Source organism: Dipteris shenzhenensis, chromosome 29, assembly GCF_047967505.1.
Source record: "Dipteris shenzhenensis isolate YYH24624 ecotype China chromosome 29, Dip_SZ_1.0, whole genome shotgun sequence".
NCBI classification, from domain to species: domain Eukaryota; kingdom Viridiplantae; phylum Streptophyta; class Polypodiopsida; order Gleicheniales; family Dipteridaceae; genus Dipteris; species Dipteris shenzhenensis.
The window spans coordinates 50,863,571-50,871,658 of record NC_141624.1 but is presented as its reverse complement, the minus strand read 5'-3'; the positions used below and the strand labels follow the sequence as shown (position 1 = coordinate 50,871,658).

Here is an 8,088-nt window from a genome sequence, read left to right as displayed (position 1 = left end):
GTCCCCTGTTGTCACGTAACCGTCGATCAAAATTTTCTTGGCATTCACGTACGAGGTCTTGAGCATAGATCATCCTCTGTTTCTCAACGACGAGGGGGTCAGGGTACTTGCCAAATCCCTTAGGTGTGGATGGTCTAGGTGCCCTCTTAGACCTCTGTTGAGTCTCGTGTGGGGTTAGCATATAAATGGGGTCTCCTATCAAGGACTTACCACTTGATGCATGTGACTCATACGGTCGTGGTATCCTTGTCAGATCCTTCTTGGATCACAACCTTGTTTTTCCCTTTACCCACCCTAACCGCATTCTTTTTGCTATTTGAGGTCTAAGGGTCGATATGGTGGTGTTTAGCTTTGGGGTCTTAAGCTTTCAAGGATTTGGCCTGATCTTGTCTTGTCTTGGCTTGTAGCCGGGTCAGCATATTAAGCAAATACAACTTGCCCTCTTTAGATGCTCAACAAGTTGAGACTCGTGATTACGAGAGGCGAAAGTGTTGTAGGTCTCTTCAAGGGAGAGTCCTTGAATAAGTGATCCACTCCACACCTAGTGCATGAGGCGGTTGGTGGTGTGGGGTTATCTTGGGCCGGTGGAAGGTGTATGTTTGGATAGTCTAATATCCTATGTGGTCATGTACAGTGGTAACATAAAGGAAAGATAGGTGGTGGTAGCGGTGAATTAAAGGGGTTGAACATGCCTCTCAGTTGCTAGGTAATTCTCCACCCCTAAGTTGGTTCCATGGAAATCCCAGGGTATTGAGTACCCTAATAGTGCATACTGTCCTCATAATCTCCTAGGTTTTGGCTTGGGGGGACAGACGTGCTCCATACATAGGGTTGTGAGCCTAACGTGCTAAAACGGGGTATGGTTGCCCCTGGTGTCAGTTTGGGTGCAGGATCCCATGAGGTTCCCTCGTCAGATGGTGCAACTGGCTGGTACTTGCCAAAGAGAGCCCCTATTTTGTTGTACTCAATCATAGGGTTGAATGTCGGTAAGTGGGGTTCATAGGTCATGTCTCGGGTGGGGTCACTCATCATATGTAACCCTATCATGTGAGTTCAACAAAAGGATATTTTTAATTTCCAAAATTTACAAAAATTAAGTTACATAAGGGAGTATTTTAAATCATTTTGGAAAAAAATTATAGATTTGTATAGAAAAGTAGTATATTTTATTAATGTAAAATTTATAGATAAGAGATTTTACAAATTGGCCTTGAACGCACGTGATATAGAGGGTTTATACATAGTGACCCCCCCCCCCCCCCCCCGAGGGTCGTGTCTTGTGCTAACTGCACCTCAAGGGCCTCTTGGTCCCTTTGTAGCGCCTCAGCATATACATGATTGATCTGTCGGTTGTTGTATTCACTCTACGAGGTTGGGCCTAATTGAGCTTGCAAAGGCATTCACAAACTCTAGTGTGGGGGCCCTGGTTTTCGTTCTTCTCGGCCCTCACCCGAATATATTTGGTGGCGTGTTTTTGTAGAATACTAGAATGCATGTAGGTTGATGAGCTTAGTTCCATCGTAATGTAACATTGGATACTTTTGTTGTAAATGATACTCTGAAGATTTTTGTAAATGAAACCTTGAATACTTTTCCAAATGATACTCTAGATTCTTTTGTCAGTGATATTGTAGATAGTTTTTTGAATCTTATGCTTGATGAGTGCTGGATACTTTTGTGAATTATATTGGGATACTTTTGTGAATTATATTATGGATATGTTGTGAGTAATCAATTATATATATACTGTGTGAGCCGTTGCATATATATTCTCTCTAGCATGTGAATGTACAAACATCGCCATGAACAATAAATACTCTTATGCAAGAGCACTCTTCCTCTAGGTGTGCTTGTTTGAGCTTGTTCTCAACATGGAGGTGGCACTTCTTTTTATGTTGCAGCTATTCGAGCTTCTTTGTCATTGAAGAATATCCTTTTTAACTCCATTTCTTAGTCATCCTAACAATAGAAGATGAGAGGTTTTATCCTCACCATGAGGAGTTGGGATTTGCCCCCACATCGGCAGCTCTAATTTTCTTTTCCATCTAATATAAGCAAGAAGTCATGATGCTACTCAAGTGGGAACCCCATTCTAGAGTGAACTACTGGTGGGTATCACTAGCTTTGACATAGTCCAGCCACTCAAAATCCAACTTGACCTTGATTATTCCTAAAGCTGGGTCTACTAGTCGAATCATGTTGATAGAGGTGGTGGTAGCATTAGACATTTCTTCCTCTATTGCCAATCTCTGTGTACCCTAGCCTACTTCCTACCTTCGTGTACAGATGGATGGTGTTTAAGGAAGCAGTTCTTTTGTTGGTAGCTGACCCATCTACAAATAAACCTCCACTTATAGGGCGGGCTTTGCATTTGGTCATGTCTACCTTTATGACTTCCTCTCCCTACCTTATACAAATGCAGTTGGTGGACCAGTCATGGACTAGTCGGGAGAGTGGCATGAATAGGCATTCTAAGATGATGTTGAAGGAGTCTGCTTTCTTCTAGAATTCCATAAGAATGCATGAATGCCTAAAGGACATGCAAAAGGTGGTAATGCATATATATTTCACTGTGCCACTTTGCAGTCGCCCCATCTGCTAGCTTGACTAGGAGGTTTGTCGATTGGTACTCTAGCTTTGCCTAGGCTTCCCAACATCACTGAAAAATAAGGCTTACTCCTGACCCTCCATCTAATATGGCCGTAGCTTTGTGGTTATGGTAGGAGACATGTACCAGAGCATTAGGATCATCACCCTTGAAGTAGTGATCTAACATGTTGAATGGTAACTTAGGAAGGGGTTTCCCTTCTGACTGGGTACCATCCTTGTGAAAAGATGGGGTTGGCTCTAGAGATTCCTTGGCCCGAACCTAGCCTTTTGGTGCAGGAAGCCACTCGTTTATCCAGTCAGATCTATCCATAGGGTTGGACATCCTATGGGCATCTTTACCTCAGTGAACAAGAAGGCGGTAAGACCTGTTATGTCCTTGGGTCCTTCTACTCGGCCCATTTCATGCGATTCTGGCTCATCTTGACCTAGTCTATCTGAGGCTCTATGTTTACCTATGATGTCACCCGGTTGTGGAGACTTGGCTCCACTCTTGGAGGTTCTAGTGCGGATACGACATCGCAGAGGTCTTGTTCCTCCTCTTATTCCTCTACCCATGGTAGTATCTATATTGGCTTTGGGGGAGGGAAGGGGTTAACCATTAGGAGGTGAACTATGTCTACTCCCTTGTTGTCACGTAACCGTCGCTCAAACTTTTCTTGGCATTCGCATAGGAGGTCTTGAGCATAGATCATCCTATGTTTCTCAATGAGGGGGTCAGGGTACTCACCAAATCCCTTAGGTGTGGATGGTCTAGGTGCCCTCTCAGCCCTCTATTGAGTCTCATGTGGGGTTAGGATATCAATGGGGTCTCCTGCCGAGGACTTACTGCTTGATGCGTGTGACTCATATGGTCGCATTATCCTCATCGGATCCTTCTTGGATCGCAACCTTGTTTTTCCCTTTACCCACCCTTACCGCATTCTTTTTACTATTGGAGGTCTAAGGGTTGGTATGGTTGTGTTTATCCTTAGGGTTTTGAGCTTTCAAAGATTCAGCCTGATCTTGTCTTTTCTTAGCCTGTAGCCGGGTCAACATATTAAGTGGAACACTTACAACTTGCCCTCTTTAGATGCTCAACAAGTTGAGACTCGTGATTATGGGAGGCAGAAGTGTTGTAGGTCTCTTCAATGGAGAGTCCTTGAATAAGTGATCCACTCCACACCTAGTGCATGAGGTGGTTGGTGGTGTGGGATTATCTTGGGCCGGTGGGAGTGTATGTTTGGATAGCTTGATACCCTGTGTGGTCATGTGCAGTGGTAACATTGCATTTGGAGGGGGGGTTGTCTCTATGGACATTCGGACTCCATGTGGGGGCCTTCGCATGTCTAGCAAGTGAGTGGGGGTCTCCTGGTTGTGCTATTTATATCTCTTTCTCTAGGCTGGAATGTAGTTTTCTGGAACACTAGAACTGGTGCTCCCTCCCACATGATATAGTAGAGCAGTATCATTGGCTCCTCTTCTGGGTCTTCAGCATATTCCGTTGCTGAAGTGTTTGGGCTAGCAGCCACTTCACATTCTTGTGAATCCTCTATTATGACTTGGTGAATTGGGGGTCACGCTTGGCAGTGGAGGTTGTGAAGGAAAGATAAGTGGTGGTAGGGGTGAATTTAAGGGGCTAAACATGCCTCTCATACAAGGGATCGGGCTCATACCCGCACTGCTAGCTGCAAAAAATGACTTATGAAAAAAAAGTAGCGGGCCTGTGTATCAGTGTGTGTATAATCGTGGCCACAAACATGCGTGTAAAAGCGTGTGTATGATGCTCGTCAGATGCACTGATACACGAGCTTATACACGTGTTTTACCAGTTTTGTTGCGTCAATACACACATGTTTAACAGATTTTCCGTGCATATACACACGATTTTGACAGACTTTTGCAGATACATGCAAACAGAGAGCAAAAATAAAAAATCCAAAGAGTGCTATTTGGTGCCTGAATGCTATTCCAGCATTCCAGCACCCAATAGCACTCTCTAGATTTTTTTTTTGGTGCATTGCACCATCCACGGAGAACATTTTTTGCATTGTCAATACACGATTCAAGAATGACATGAATGCAGACATTATCAATACACGATTCAAGACAGACATGAATGCAATACTATCAAAATTTTATGTGTGGTGAAATAAGCCCATGGCTTCCATTATGCAAAAACATATATACAAGGGAGTCCATATGTCAAAGTAGCCCATGGCTTCAATTATAAACAAATATATACAAAAGCAAATTAGTTTGTCTAAAAAAGCCAATGGCTTCAGTAACAAAAAAATATATATAACCACATCCTCAATACGGATGTGATACTATAAGTCTGAGTACTACTCAGACTTAGATGATGACGAGCTGCTCCCTCCAAGATCAGATGAGCTCACATCGGTATACATGTCCGATGAGTAGTGCTCACCTTGTCGTTCACGTCTAGCAAGAGCAAGAGTAGGAGCAGCGGCAACGGCGGCGGCAGCAGGTGGATCATCAGTGGTAGGAGCATCAGCAGATGTAGCAATAGCTTGTTCCTGTTCAAGTAATATATCATATATAAGTATATATATGTGTAATTTAAAATTTAATAAACCAAAATCATTTGTTTAGAGTTTTCAAGTACCTATTGACTGTAAGGTCTCATGGCCATCTCAAACTGTGCGTCCGTAATATGTCCCTTAGTTCTGAAGAGGGCCCACATGTCACGTTTGCTATGCTGACGAGCATACGCAGTCTCATGGGCTGTGGGCTTCCTTCCCATAACCCGTTGCTCTAACATAAACCACACAATTTATAAGATTAAAACAATCATAGAATCAATGAATTAAGTAAAAAATCAAATAAGGTGGCAAGATACTTATGAGCTCTGCCTCCCACAACTCGACGCCTCCAGATCTGAAATGCAAAGATCCAATGGTCTCCATCTGGATCCGTCATGCCTCCACATGCTGCTTGCTCTTCACACCACCCTCTGCTCATTTCTTTGCCTCCTTACACTCGCGTTTGTGGGTAGTGGCCTCGCAGTGGCAGATTTCTCGATAGAATAGCCACCCGCAGCTTGATTTAGCCGATCATCATACGCGAGTTTCTTAAAGTGAGATCTTTTATTACTTAAGATCTCCCTTATTCGCGTCCTTCCCTGTACATCCGAGAATGTCGCATGTGGGGGATTGGGGTACCGACTATGTATAACATCTATCACCTCCCCAACTAATCGGCTATTTTAATCTTTAAATTTAATAAAACAATTTCTATACAAGTTTGATACTACCCTACGCATGTAATCCATTACCTCTTTCCCCCTCGCATCCATCACTATCCCGCCTCTATCTGTCACATCATAGTATATCTCTCCCTCTACATCTCTCACCTCCTCCTCATCCTCACTGTCTCCTCTAACTCCTCTCTCTCTATCTCCTCTCTCACCGCGTGCCCTACCACTTTCCCCACCAAAGCACCCGCCGCATCCTCTACTCCCACTCTCCCTACTGCGGCATCTGCTTTGCTCTATACTACGGGTGGAGTCACGACTGGGGGATTGTGTATGTGATTGTGGACATGACATTGAGCATGGCGGTGGCTATGAGGAAGTACGTGATGATGGCTGTGAGACCTGACATGACAGTGCCTAGGAGGGGGTCCATGAGTGTGTCTAGGAAGGGTATGTCTCCTCGATGGTCATGGGAGAGGAGAAGCCTGCCATCTCACCGAACTCGCACGCACAGAAGGTAGTGGAGTGACATGGGCACTCGAGAGTGGGGTGACTATACCAGGGAATCTAGAAGGGGGATGGGCATAAATATACTCTATAAGCTCAACTGGGCCAGGGTGGTGCCCAAAACGAGCTAGCATCTCCATCATCCAAGTGTCGTATGCAAATGGATCGGATGAAGAACCTGGATCCATGAAGAATTTGCAAAAAGAAGCTAGAGAGTATATGTACAAGATGCATACATGCATAGCATATACATATGTATCATGCACATGCATATGCATTCTCCTCTTCCCTTCCATTTTCCTTCTCTTCCCCTCATCATACATACATGCATATTGTGAAAATGAAAATGTAAATGCATGTGCATCTTCCTCTTCCCTTTCCCTTTCTCTTTACCTTCCCTTCCTTTCCCTTTCTCTTCCCTTTCTTCCTCTTCCTCTTCCTCTTTCCTTTCCTTCTTCCCTCTTTCCCTTCCCTTTCTCTTACGTTCCCTTCCCTCTCCCTTCTTGTCTCTTTCCCTTCCATTACCTCCTCCACTTCCTCTTTCTATTCCCCTCTCTCCCTCTAGAACCCTTATACAACCACATGATCATGCATAGAAATATGTAATTATGATAAGCAAAAAACAAAAATGTGTGTATACACTCGTGCACAGTTGCGTGTAAAACCCGTCAACGAAAACGTGTAAAACCCCATCCAAAATCACGTGTATATTCACGTGAAAGTTCTATGCAAGAAGGGTAGACGTAGGCATACACGCGATCCTACACATGAATCTTTGAAAATGGTTCGCAAAAAAGGCCGCCTATCGACCCACATCCATAAAAACAAACCCCAAAGTGTCCTTTTCATTCACAGTGTTCAGAAAAGTATAGAGACAGTTGCACAAAGACAAGAGAAGGAAAGAGAAGAAAGGACAGAGACACTTACATAAAGAAAAGGAACATTTGCATAAAGAAAAGGAAGGGAAGAGACATGACAAACTGACTCACCTCTTGATAAGTGAGTCTCCCGATGAAGAAGATGAAAGTGATGAAAGTAATAGGGTTTTGGAGTAGGCGGCGGCTTTTGTTTAAAGTATGACACAGACTGCCGCGTGTAGGATTGCGTGTATCATCACGTGTATGGTTACCTTGCAGTGCAAATACATGCATTTTCACACAGGGTAGAGACATATATACACACGTTTTTACACAAAGTAGATGCCGTTACACGTGTTCTCACACAGTGTAGACGTGGGTATACATGCGATACAGAGACTTTTTATACTTTGATTAAAAACTGATTATGATTATGTGTTTGCTCTTTTGTACACAAGATGTCATCAACCTCCTCAAGCAGTTCTAGTGAAGATGAGACAATGCATCACCACCATAACATGGTGCCCTACGCTCAACGTGAGCATGCAAAGCGTCGATGAGATGATGTTGGAGCTTTGGAATCTATTGTCAGAGATGAGTGGGAAAGGGATGACAATAGCCCTGCACCCCACGAAGTCGTGGAAGAGGAAGTGTTTGATGACATGTGTTGCAATGGTGGACATTAGTAGGCCTCCCTTCTCTTAACACTTCAACTTGAAAGTAGTGTTGATGTGGACAATGCATGACTTTCCAGGATACAACAATTATTATGGTAAGAATTCTAATTACCTCCCTACTCTAATACTATTGGTTATATTAATTATAACAATTGACTTTCTTATTCTAACTTTATTTATATTTCAACAGGTTGGATGATGCGCGTGCTATGGCAATGGAGGTGGTTTGTTTGGTAGAGGAAAC

The 8,088-nt window shown here is 43.5% G+C and overlaps 1 pseudogene; it reads right to left on the bottom strand.

Moving 5' to 3' along the window:
- Positions 1–4,931: 4,931 nt before the first annotated feature.
- Positions 4,932–5,905, bottom strand: LOC147883000 (uncharacterized; annotated as a pseudogene).
- Positions 5,906–8,088: the final 2,183 nt, after the last annotated feature.